Below are 13,335 nucleotides of genomic sequence, written 5' to 3'. Positions count from 1 at the left end.
CAGAGTAATGTCAGGTCATCTGCAAAGAGACCACTCCATCCCCTCAGTCCTTAATGGGACTGCTTAGCAGGACTGTACCCGGGACAAGGCTCTGCAGAGCCCCACTAGACGGAGGTTTCCATTTGGCCAGCAAGTGCCTCCTCCTGGACACCCTGGGCTCAAAAAGGCGGCTTTGGGGAGACATTTGCTTCACTTGAGCATCACAGAAGACCTGGGAAGGCCACCAACGCATATGACTTGAATCTACCTTCCAAGAGGTGATTCTGCATGAAAATCAACACCCAAGAAATATTAGAATGTTTTTCATGTGTAGATATATATGTTGGTAACTTGCACGGGAGGAGCCGACGGAGGGAAGACCCAGACGCTCAATATGAGTGATCTGCATACTTCATCTTTATTAGGCGTGATCTTCCTTTATATAGCACAGGACTAATCAGGCTCATACATATTGCAAAAGCTGAGCTCCTTATTGGTAATAGCAATTTTGTTTACCCCAACGCCTTCCGCATTACATCACCCGCAAGTTCCCAGGACTAATCATTGGTAACACATTGAAGCCAAGGACAATGTGTCCTTGGCTCTAGCTGTTTTTACTCTCATACGGGACTTGGCTCACATCAACTGTGTATGATATATACTTAGTTCTGCTTCCTTTATTTGTTCAATCTTCACATGACCTCTGCCCTCAAGCCAGTCCTCCACAATTCCCCCGTTTTTATTTTGTGCGAGAAAGACTTTTTCAGTTAATTGTTCAAGCTTTTGTGTTAAGCAGCCAAAAATCACTCTTACAGCAATTAAAATTAATACAATTATGAATAGAATACGTAGCCCTTCTTTGATCAAGCCCAAAATCCAGGTACTCACATTACCAAACATCTTTCTAAACAGATCATCAAACCAATTATACTGTACGGTGATTCTCTGGGTGTGGTCCTTTAGCTATTTCAATTGCTCATGGATTGACTGTCCATGATCAGAAAGATTAAAACAACACATTCCTTCAAAATCCTCACACCCGCGTCCCTGTGCCAAAAGCAGAAAGTCTATAGCTGCTCTATTTTGCAACACTGCATATCTCAGGCTATCCATATCCTGTGACATTTCAGAGAGAATTTGTGTAGTAACATTTGATTGCCTAACAGCCCAACAAGCAAGTTTATTTAGATTAGACATGGCATGCGCAACTGCAACGTTAGGAGCTAAAGCTGCGGCGAAAAACCTTTCCGCAGGCCCCCATAATTCTACATCATCAGCACAATCTGAACCTAGTTTTTTCAATTCACGCTTGCCTCGACGATTCTCACTTCTTCTATGTTTGATTGCTGCAGTCAGATTTGACCAACGCTGATCATGGAAGTAGTTCGGCCAGCGTTGAAATTTTTTCTTGAATAGTTCGTTTTGGTTGTAACGGTGGTGCTATCCATTCTAGTACAATGGGTTCCGCCAACCCCCTTTTTTCCCCCGTTTTTATTTTGTGTTGTGTAATGGCTCCCATTAGGTATTGTGGGCCACATAAAATAGTAAGATCAAGTGGCTGATTTTCCAGGCGTCGGTGCGTAGCACGCTTAGTAATTAGCGATGCAATTTCCTGGAGTACCCGTTGCTGTTCCTCTGTGAGTGTGACGGCAGCCGCTGGGTCTGTTCCCTTCAGCAGGGGGCGTAGCAGATTTAAAAGTTCATTAGGAATGCCGACAACCGGACGGATCCATTGGAGGTCTCCTAATAGTTTTTGAGCATCATTGAGTGTTCTTATGTCAGTCCTGATTGTCAATTTCTGTGGTCTGATGGTGGCATTCGAAATATGCCAACCTAGATACTGCCAGGGGCTGGATTCCTGTACCTTTTCCGGGGCCACCACAAGTTCCTTTTTCTTTAATTGTGTGATTAGATCAAATTTTTGTTCAGGAGAAAAGGGGTTTTTTGTGCCAACAATATGTCGTCCATGTAGTGATATATCATGGTCTCTGGCCACTGTTGACGTAACAGTTGAAGTGCCGCATCGACATAGAGTTGACAGAGGGTTGGTGAGTTTCGCATACCCTGCGGTAGTACTGTCCATTCAAATCTTTGGTCTGGCCCCTCTCTATTGATAGCAGGGAGTGTAAATGCAAATCGCTGTTTATCATCTTCATGGAGGGCTATAGTAAAGAAACAGTCCTTTAAATCTACGATTAGCAGGTGCCAGCCTTCTGGGATCATTGCTGGGTTGGGTAACCCCGGTTGTAAAGCGCCCATGTCATGCATCTGTCTGTTTACAGCACGTAGATCGTGTAAAAGTCTGTATTTGCCGGATTTTTTCTTGATCACAAATATTGGGGTATTCCAAGGGCTGGTAGATAGTCTTAGATGACCTTGTTTGTACTGTTCCTTTACTAGTTCATGTGCTTGAATGAGACTTTCCCGTTTAAGTGGCCATTGCTCTACCCACACAGGCTGATCAGTCCTCCAGCTGAGTGGGATTGGGAAAGTCCAGGCAATGGCCAGTGCTATAAAGGGTGTTCTGAGGTAAGCACCATACCCATCTGGGCAAGGATATCGCGTGTGGATAGTGCCCTGCGCTATTAACACAAAAGGGCACTAAACCACAGCATTGGGATTGGGGTGGGAAGTACCAGAGGAGATGGGGTCCTCGGAAAGAAAAGAGCCACCCAAACCCAGACCCAAGACATCAGCGCCCCACAGGCACCATCAAGGTCACGCTGCAGCTACGGCCAGACATCACAGCAAATCCTGTCAGCAAGGGTTTCTTTTTTCTTTTTTTTTTGGTTTTTAACATCTCCCATTTCTGCCTCTGTTTCCAGGCTCTCTGCAGCTGCCTTAGACCCCTTTTAGCCACCACGAACTCTGGCGATCACCTTTGCATGGTCTAGGGCAGCAGAAATGTGGCACATCCCTTTTATCGCAGTTGGGTTAGAATAGCCAGCTCTAATTAATGTCCATCACATAGCAGTCACCAAAGCACTCAATAAATGGGAATAATATGATGTTGTTATAAGACAACCCTGGAAGCTCAGAAAGAATGGTCATGCTGTTTAAACTAGGCAGATTAGGATAACCCCTATCTCTGTTTTCTGAAAAGAAGCATTCTTGAATCAAGGGCATCCTAGAACTGCTAAAGTCCTAAGAGAAACATTAAATCAAAACGTTTTACTTCTAGGTACGTATTGCCAATTTGGCAAAAGAATTGGAGGTCCATGTATCCCTAACTGAACTGTCCTCATTATACTACAAAAAATCACGCCCATAGGTCCAAAAGACCCATGCGCAGGTGAAGACCCCTCCCCTGAGCATGCGTAGTACTAAAATGGTGTGTAAGCAAAATTGTAATTGTATGTAAATCATTAACGAATCAGTGTAAAAGGGAAAGTTGCAAACTTTGCAATTTGTTTGTATAGATGCTCCTTGAGAAGCCGGGGTGGGGGTGTGCTTGATTTGTGGGAAACCACCGAGCACCCAGGCTTGCGCAACTCTGAAATAAAGCAGCAAATGTCTCTCCTGAGTGTGTAATTATTGGCTTACTGCACACCGGGCAACAAATCCGCTCTTTGGACAACAGTGTCAGTGGGTAGAACAGTTCCGAGACACTTGGCCTTTAGGCCACATTACTCGGAAATAACACCAAAAGGGCCTTCTTACAGTCCTGGCTGCCAAACGGCCCCGGGGCCGTAGGGGACCATCAGTCAGGGCTCTGGCTGCAGCCCCCAGTGCTGCCCAGCATCTCCCCTGCAGGCCCCGGGGCATCCAGGGATGGGGGAGGGAAGGAGGGAGAGGCAGGGAGAGAGGAAGAGAAGGGCAGAGGGAGGGAGGGAGGAAAAGAGGGAGGAAGGAAGAGAAGGAGGGAGGGAGGGAGAGGGAGGAGCAGAGGAGGCCAGGGCAGCCCTGGGAGCCCAAGGGCCGCTGTTGCTAGGCAGCACGGGGGGGAGGGGGGGCACGAGGAGGCCACATGACCTGCAGCTGGTGCTGTTGCCAGGCAACACTGGGTGGGGCAGCAACAGGCACTGGGGGAGGTGTTGGGAGGTGGTTGGAGCTGGGCTGGGGCAGCCATGGTGGGGCTGTGTGTGGGGCTGGGAGCTTCAGGGAGCCAGGCCCTCCACGGCCCTGGCCCTGCTGCCCCCGGTGGTGTGGGGGCTCGGAGGAGCTGGGCCCACACCCAGGCCCCGCACACAGCGGCTGCCGGCAGGAAGGGACGACCAAAGGCCCTGCATGGGCGCTGGAGGCCGGACCCGGCTCCTCACAGCGCCTCTGGTGCTGACGCGGCTCTTCGGGGCAGAGCTGGGGCCCTTCACGTGCCTAGAAAGTAGGAGGCATGGGGAAGCATGACACTGAGACCCTCCAGCTGGCTCTGAGCAAGAGTTGCCTCAGGAATGGACAAAAATATGCCTGCTGTGTTTTTCATGTGTGTTTCGAAGTGGCAGATAGGGCTTACTTGCCTCAAACTTTGTGCCAGTGCACTAAGAGAAGACTTGCAGTTTGCCTAATCCCAGTGTGAGGCCAGAGCCAGAGCCTCTGTGTCATCTCAGCCAGTGTTCTCTCTAAAAGACGTTCAGCTGTTTGCAAGAGCATTTACCTGTGTGATTTCCAGAGCAGTTCCCCAATATTGCAGGTGTTTAACAGCGACCTCTGTATTTATACGTAGCTGGTTCAGTTTCAAAATGTTTATGCTGAGAAAGGAGCTCAATAAGATGAAGCTGTCATTAATAAGGAGATGAAGAGGACTCCATAGATCACATACAAAAATGCAGCTGTGCAAAAGGGACAGCCATATATAATGTAATGCTCAGTGGTGCAAATGTAGCCTCCTTTTAATGAGCAGTGCTTCTTTGTGAATAGTTGTATTTGTATTGCCTGTTTATTTGCACAGTTTTTGACTTGATTGTATCTTGAGTAGCGCAAGTTGAGTATTCAGGAGGGTCCTGAAGCCAGCTGCCCTAGCCGCTCTCCCTCTCATCTACTCACTGCAGAGCACTGTCTCTGGCAGTGCTTACAGAAGGTCTCTTGTCTCGTGGCTCAGCTGGTAGTTCTGCCTTGCCATCACCCCATGAACCTGCACTCGATAAATACACGTGTACTGGGGGTTGCCCCAGTTGCTCTGCACCTGGAATTTGATATACTGGAAGGCTCTGGGAAGCTGCTTCTGCAAAGGAAACGGGGGGAGCCGTCATTCCTCAGGTGTAAGGAGCAACAGCACAGCAACGTAGCTTCCTTTGCCAGCGCTAGCCCTGCTGGGGAACAAACTGGAGCCCTGACAAAGGAGGCAGCCAGGGTTGCTATGCCAGAGCCACAAGGCACAGGATGCTTTGGCTCATCCTCCGCACTCTGTGGTCCAAGCCCTTGCAGGCAAAGCTCAGTTTGCCCCTCGCGTCGTGCCCACACGCACTCACAGTACCTTCAGGCGGAAGGTCTGAACAGCCTCTTGGTCCACGTCAAATACAAAGAGCCCCAGGAGAGTTTCTTCTGCTGCTTCCTCATCCACGCCCTCAAAGGCAACCGACAAGGGCAGCAGGTCAGGCTCAAGCAGAGCCGGAGGAAAAGTGCCCGCTGCGTCCGACTCGGGGAAGCCTGCCTCATGTCCCACCCCTCTAGCACTAGTCTGGAAGAGGTCAGTGTGGATGTGGCTCAGGCTCTTTTGAGCAAGCGCTCCAAGACCCTGGGCCAGAAAGCACAAAGCAAGCCGCAGAGGCATACCACCACCGTGGGCCCCCACATACGCCATGCAGGGACGCTCTGCTCTGCAGCAACCAGCCCACGCTTCTCTGAGAGAAGGCGCCAGGAGAAACAAGGCTCCCTCGCAGCTTTCTGCCCTGGCCAGCTTCCCTGCCCACCCGCCACGCTGGGGCAAGGCTGAGGCTTACGGAGACAGCAAAGTCTTTGGGGGCGCTGCTGACTTCCCCGGAAGGAGAGACCGCCTTGGAGATGTGCTCCACAGTGACAGCCATGGGCCAGATCTGCTCAGGCAGCCGAATGACCACTTGGCCCTCCGCTCCTTGGAAAGCCCAGCACTGTCCAGGGGAAGTGTGCGGCTGAAACCAGAAAGCAGCCACCCTCAGTGGCAAGGCACTCCAGGAGCCCAGCGGACTGGCTGCTTTGCCAGCAGCACAGCCCTGGCTCGGTCTGTTGGCTGGCTTTCTGCATGGAAGGGCACCCAAGTGGATGAAAGGGACAGCAGGGGACTTGCCACCTTGCTTTCAGAAGACGGAAATCTTCCTTACAAAACATCTAGGCTCACCTGCCTTTCCCAAATCCCGCTCTGATTTTGCACAGCATTCAGAGACAGGGCGGGGCTGCCTAGGGGAGGTCACCCCGTGAGCCTTCAAAGAGTGTGCGGGAGGGACGAGCCCCCTTCCTCCAACTCGGCAGATCCCGCCAGGCTTGGGGGCCTGGAGGAGGTTCTGTCCTTGCCTGAGTGGCTTGTCAGGCTCCCCCCAACTTCCACTCTCTCTGGAAAGGGGCCGTGGGAGTTGAGGTGGGAAAATGCAGCTGCCAAGGACAAAGGTGCCCAGCACACTGCGGCCAGGGGTTGTGGGCAGGTGGCTGCTGTTGGGTTCAGCTCCATTCCCCTCCAGACGGGAGGGCAGCACTGTGGGGAAGCGCAGGGGATCGTCAGGAAGAGGCTGAGCCCTGTGGGGCTGCGCGAGGCTGCTGCTGTGAAGGGAGGTGTTTGGGGCTTGGAGGCTCAACTTGAAAGCAAGCAACTGCCTCAGAAGTCATGCTGCCTGTGCTATTACCTGCAGAATAGTATCCGGAGGGTTGGCCACGGCAAAGAAGGCGAGACAAAGCCAGCAAGCCTCACTGCCTCGCCCACCATAAGTCCGGGATGTTCTCTCTGCATCGATGGTGGCCCCTGAAAGGCACATGCAAAGCAGCTGCCTCAGACAGGCCAGAGGCTAGGAGCAGCAGGGAGCTAGCAGGTATTTCTCAGGCTGCAAGCCCAGCTGGGCAGACTTGGTGGGAGGGCCATACGCCAGCGGAGGGCCAGCAGACTTTGCGTAGGCATACCTGTGGTTTTCAGAGCCCAGTCCACCGCCTGCAGGTACTTTGCCTCTATCTTCTCAAGGGCTGCCCGTGTCAAGTTGAGAAGGGGCTGGGAAAAGCATTGCAAAGGCAGAGACGGAAAGCAACAGGGAGAATGACACAAACTCATCACGGGGCACTTCTGCATGAAGACTGAGTGCTTGCACAGAGCAAAGGGGAGACTCGGGGTCAGTCCACCAAAGGCAAGACTTGTTGGAAAAGGCACCACACCTTCTGGTCAGCGCTTTCTGACAAGTCAAGCAAGGACTCAGGGAGAACACCAGTCTCAGGAGCCACCGTGCAGACCTGGCTCAGGTCAGCACTGCCCCAAGCAGCCCTGAGAGCCAGGTTTGTGCTGGGCAGCAAGAGGACAGAGCACACGCTGCAAAGGGCCAAGAGGAAGCAGCAGGAGACAGCCTCCAACTGAGAGCAAGGTCTTTGATCAAATGGCAGCCACTTTACCCCTCTCTTCTCCTCAGCCATTGCCCTCTCCTCCAAGACTTCTGCTATGGAGTGCAGGATGGCCTCATTTGCAGCAGCCAGCTCTGCTCGCAGGTGAGCCACCTGCTCTTCCAGGAGCTCCCGCTCATGGATCTTCTCCCTCAGCAAGGGCAGGGAGTTGCTGCAGACAAAGGGAAAGCCGATCTGGTGCAAGAGCTGAGCAGCCCCTGCAGGCAGTCCCGAGTAGGGTGCCACAGTCTTGCCCCCATCCTCTTCCCTCCCTCACAAGAACAGAGGCTTCCCTTCCCCTCCACGTTTAGCACAAGGCAAAGGCTGGCGCCCTGGATGCTTTGCCACTCAGTGAGTTCCATGGGAAGGAAGCCCTCTTACCTGAGCGTTGTGAGCTCTGTTTCTGGCACCCCAGCCTTCTCCTGAAACACAAAGGCCCTCCCTGAGAGGAAGCCCAAGGAGCTGCATGGGGGCTTCCCACAGGACACTTCCCCAGGAAGAGCAGGTGGCAGTTGCTGCTGCTTTCTATCCATTTGGAGCAAGCCAGAGGATGTCGGGCCTTTTTCCAGCCACTGTCTTTGGGAAGTCCATTTGCTGTCTGAGCATTTGCAGACTCCAGGAGCTAAGGCAGGAGCAAAGCCACCTCCTGCCCAAGTGCTCCTTCCTGCAGCCTGCCAACCTGCAGTGCTCACTCAGGGAGCTCTCAGGGTCAAACCTCATTCAGCAGCTACAGAAAGTGAAGGACAAGCACAAGCGTGTCCCCCCCACACCCCCCCACACCTCTGTGAGGATGAGCCCTGGGCATCTGGACGGGATTCCCAACTTTTGCAGGGGAGGCAGGAGCTCCGAGCTATGGCCTCGGCCAGAGTTTGCTTTCCCCCAGCAAGAGGCACCTACCTGCAGCGCTTCCTCTTGCCACTTGCTCTCGGAGAGCAGCAAGCCCCAGCAGTAAAGCGCAGCTGCAAGTCACCACAGCAAGAGACAGTTATACTAAGAGGCTTTCTAATGGTCCCTGGAGCCACATTTTCTCCTTCCACAGCTAGGGAGCAAGAGCTTGCCTGGGACAGCTGGAGCTGGAGCTGGAGCTGGAGCCAGTGCAGAGCGCGGAGGTGGCTCCAACCCCTTGAGCACTGCCCAGGCCCATGGGCTTGGAAAATACACACACCCAAGGCCCACACACCCGCACACCAATGGAGGCATGTGGCCCCGAGCCAAGAGGAAATGCACCAGGCCATGGCAGTTTCTGCACAGACATTGCAACCCCAAAGCTCTGCAGCAAGGAGGGACCTCTAGCCAAAATGATCCTAGGCGCTCCACTCCCTCCCACGGCCGGCAGCCACGGCAGGCGTGAGGCAGGCTGCAGTCCACCTGTAAAGACCCTCTCTGGCCTTCACTGTGTCACGGAGATGGGAAGCTGGAAGGCGCCACAGGATCTGCTGCCTCTCCCTGCCCCTGAAAGCTGGCATGCGGTCCGCCTGTGCTACCGCGCAAGAGGTTTGGTCAGCGCTGCTCACCAGCCAAGAGTGGGGCCAGCAGGAAAAGGACCCTCAGGCACCTCCTGCCATTCTGCCAGGTGCTGCGTGGCCTAAAAGAGAGGGAATGCTGCTGTTAGCCAAGCCTACAGTGCGGGCTTTGCTTTGCCGGTGATCCGTTGAGGGGCTCCCTTGCCACCAGGTTCCTCAGCTCAGCAGAGCGAAGCCCAGGGCCTGGGGGCCTTTAGGAAGCTCTGAGCTGCAGCACAGCACCCTGCGGGCACTAAGGCAGTTGAAGACCTCTGGCCTGACACAGGCGTAATCACCCACACGCGTAGTGTCGTGGCCTGACACAGTCTGGTGGCACTGGGCTCTCCCGAGCAGAAGGGGCAGCACCTTGCCCAGCCAAAGGCTCTGCTGGGCTGCCTGGCTGCCCAGGCTGGAGGGCAGTGCTGCACACAGCCCCAGGGCTCAGGGGCTGTCTGTCGCCACCATGGAAGCCGGGCGGCACACAGGGCTTCTTGCCTTATCCCTCCCTGCTTTTTGGGCCCCGTCACACCCACCTGCCCAACTCGGCTGGCATCTCCTCTAATCCAACTCCGTCACCAGCAGGAGGGAAAAGGTCGCTGTGCGGCAGATCCCCACAGGCCTCTTCCCAAAGCACTTGCTGGCCTCTGCAAAGCTCCTTGTTTGCAGAGCTACACACGTCTGCAGGCTGGGCTTTTATGGAGGGCAGCTGTTGATGACATCACAAGAGCCAACCGCCAGGGAGGCAAGGTGTTGCCCATGATGACCTCAGAGGGGGGCTTACCCAGGAGGGGGTTGCCACGCAGCCTGAGCGAGAGGAAGCCTGTGCGTTAGCCCCCACCGCAAGCCTGAAGCCTGCCGGCACACCCGCAGAGGAGCCCTGGTTAGCCCAGAGAGCCAGCTCACTTGGTTGCGCGGGCAAGCTGCTGCTGTGCCGTTGCAGCCCTCGTCCTCTACCAGGCTGATGTGTCGTGTCATCCTGGGCAGGGCTCAAAGGGCTGAGCGTGAAGCCCTGCTAAGTCAGAAGGGAGAGTGGCAAGAGCTTTCTCCTCTTGAGACCCACCCGGGCATTGACACGGTACTGCAGCAAGCCAAAGGACATCAGCCAGGTGACCTTGTTGGCCCTGGAAGACATAGCCCCGCCTCTGCTAGGAAAGCAAGAGTAGAGCGGTCAGCTTGCTGGCACAAAGGCAGATGTCTCTTCCCCTAGGTACACCTGCACCCACACGGAACAGTGGGGGTGAGGGGCACAGGCTCCCTCAGCAGCCCACTGATGGGCACCCAAAGGGGAGCTCCAGGGTCGGCTCTGAGGTGCGTTGCAGAAATGCAAGCAACCATTGAGCAAGAGCAGGGGCCAGGACTGGAGACGGGGACAGCTGCAGGCCAGCTCCCGCAAGGACTGGGCCTGAGCTTCAGTCAGGCTCCTGGGCCAGTGGGTGGAGGTGCCAGGGCAGGCCGCTCAGGGGAACTAAGCCCTCCTTAGTGCACGCCGGGCCCTGACGGTCCAAGCCGCGGTCTGTAGCCTTTGCACTTCTCTGCTGCGGCCTCTGCGGTTTGTCAACGCCTCCCTTGACCTGGCAGATTCAAAACTGGATGCAGGCGAGCCCTAGCAAGTGCCGAGTGTCTTCCACACATTCCTCCATCTGCTCGCTCTACAGCAGCTGACGCAGCCGCACACACGCTTGGCCTTTGCTGCTGCCGAAGCGCATTGCCTGCTCATGGTTAGCTTGCTGTGTGCCAGGACCCCCGGGGCCTTTTGTGCAGCACGACACCGCAGCCCATCAGGCCCCAGCACATGCTGCTGCCGCTGCTGCTGCCGCTGCTGTTGCTTGCGGTCTGGCCATGCCTGGGGCCAACCTTTGCATTGATCGTTGCCAAGGCTGAAGCAGTTCCGCGTGGCACAGCCTGCTGAGGTCTTGCTGAGTAGTGGCTCTTCCTTCGGCATAGCTAACTCTCCTCACACTTGCTGAGGGCTCAGTCGATCCCCACGCTGAGGTGGTTTAGGAAGGTATTGAGCAGTATCAGAGGCAGGCAGGCCCCCGGAGGAACTCTGCTTGGGAGCAGCTGCCCATTGGACTTGGAGGCATGAAGCAGCAGCAGCCTTGCAGCTTGGTGCTGTGGCCAGTGCCCATGCAGCTTGTGGTGCCCCTGCCCAGCGCAGCTCTTGCCAGCTTGTCAGCACCTTGTCTGCCAGGTGCTCACGCCAGCATCTGTTCCGGCTCTTTGTCCAGCTGGTCCCTAGGCTCCTCGTTGTCACCTGGGTGCTCCTCAGAGCAGCGGGCTCTCTAGGCAGAGCAGGCCTAGCATGGCTGCCTGGGTTCCCATGCTGCCTTTGCTCTGTCCCCCCACCCACCGAATCACAGAACCACAGAATGGTTGAGGTTGGAAGGGACCTCTGGAGATCACCTAGTCCAAGCCCCTGGCTCCAGCAGGGTCACCTAGAGCATGCTGGCCAGGATGGTGTCCAGACGGCTTTTGAAGATCTCCAAGGAGGGAGAGTGCACAAACTCTCTGGGCAATCTAAGGGTAGCCTGTGATGGTCTCTTTCCTCCAATTTTCCAGCATCACTTCAAATTCTGAATTTGCTCTCCAAGTTGCTTTCAGAGCCTACCAGAGTAATGTCAGGTCATCTGCAAAGAGACCACTCCATCCCCTCAGTCCTTAATGGGACTGCTTAGCAGGACTGTACCCGGGACAAGGCTCTGCAGAGCCCCACTAGACAGAGGTTTCCGTTTGGCCAGCAAGTGCCTCCTCCTGGACACCCTGGGCTCAAAAAGGCGGCTTTGGGGAGACATTTGCTTCACTTGAGCGTCACAGAAGACCTGGGAAGGCCACCAACGCATATGACTTGAATCTACCTTCCAAGAGGTGATTTTGCATGAAAATCAACACCCAAGAAATATTAGAATGTTCTTCATGTGTAGATATATACTTTGCTATTTCACCCAAAAGAAAGAGAATAATCAGGGGAAAAGATGGAAAACGTAGCCCCAGTTCCTCGGAATGTCGACTAGAGGTTGCAAATATGCTCTGTCACTCTTCCATGTTATTCCACATGAAGACCCACTCATCCCAAAGCTGAAAGAGCAACCGTGGGGTTCACTGGAGTCCATTCCTTGGAAAGAATTAGTCACAAAGGACTTCACGAGCAGAGAAGTGGCTGGCTTGGGAGGCAGAAGCCTAGAGAAGCAAACATGCTTGTGCTGGAAACACAGTGACACGCTCGGAAGGCACATGAGGATCAGCGATTCCTTTGATTGGAAAAGACCAGTTTCCTCATCTCTGGACTCTGCAACAGGGACAGAGACCCGTGAGAGGCTGCCAGGGAACTCCTGGCATCACTCACAAAGGCAGGAAACCCGGAGGCCTGCACCGACTTTAGGAACTCGGGGGCTATTGTCTGGGTTGTTTCATGGCCAAAGCGGGTGGTGGCCATAGGAGTCATGTTGGTGAGGCCGCGGCGGTGAAGTCACAGAGATGCAGGCAGCCCATGTCCCTTGGTCTCACAACACAAGCACAGGCAGTGACAGCAACCCCTCTCTGGCAGCCTGCAGCCAGAAGCACAGCAGAGAGACTATAGACCTGCGCAGAAGCAGGACTAAGAAAATTAGGGGCAAGGGGATGCAGGTGGTCAACAACATGGAGCAGCTCCCCAGTGGGACAAGTTGAACACACCTGAGCCCTCTAGCTTGGGAAAGAGAGGCCCGAAGCCACCACAGAGACACCAGTGTCTGAGGTCATGAGAAGGTGAAGGGACAAGGTGAGGAGGGACCACCAGCTCCCATGACACCAGAGCGCAGGGGCATCCCGTGGAGCAACCAGGCAGGAATTTTACACTGGAATACAAGGAACTCTCGTCACACAGCACCCAGGGAAATTGCTGAACTCCCTGCCCTAGGATCCCAGACATGGACAAGGAGGAATGGCTTCATAAAGCGATGAGATCGCCCTGCGCTATTAACACAAAAGGGCACTAAACCACAGCATTGGGATTGGGGTGGGAAGTACCAGAGGAGATGGGGTCCTCGGAAAGAAAAGAGCCACCCAAACCCAGACCCAAGACATCAGCGCCCCACAGGCACCATCAAGGTCACGCTGCAGCTACGGCCAGACATCACAGCAAATCCTGTCAGCAAGGGTTTCTTTTTTCTTTTTTTTTTTGGTTTTTAACATCTCCCATTTCTGCCTCTGTTTCCAGGCTCTCTGCAGCTGCCTTAGACCCCTTTTAGCCACCACGAACTCTGGCGATCGCCTTTGCAGGGTCTAGGGCAGCAGAAATGTGGCACATCCCTTTTATCGCAGTTGGGTTAGAATAGCCAGCTCTAATTAATGTCCATCACATAGCAGTCACCAAAGCACTCAATACATGGGA

The sequence above is a fragment of the Dromaius novaehollandiae genome, unplaced genomic scaffold, assembly GCF_036370855.1.
Source record: "Dromaius novaehollandiae isolate bDroNov1 unplaced genomic scaffold, bDroNov1.hap1 HAP1_SCAFFOLD_51, whole genome shotgun sequence".
Lineage (NCBI taxonomy): Eukaryota > Metazoa > Chordata > Aves > Casuariiformes > Dromaiidae > Dromaius > Dromaius novaehollandiae.
The sequence above is the reverse complement of the archived record's forward strand: the minus strand, read 5'-3'. Positions refer to the sequence as shown.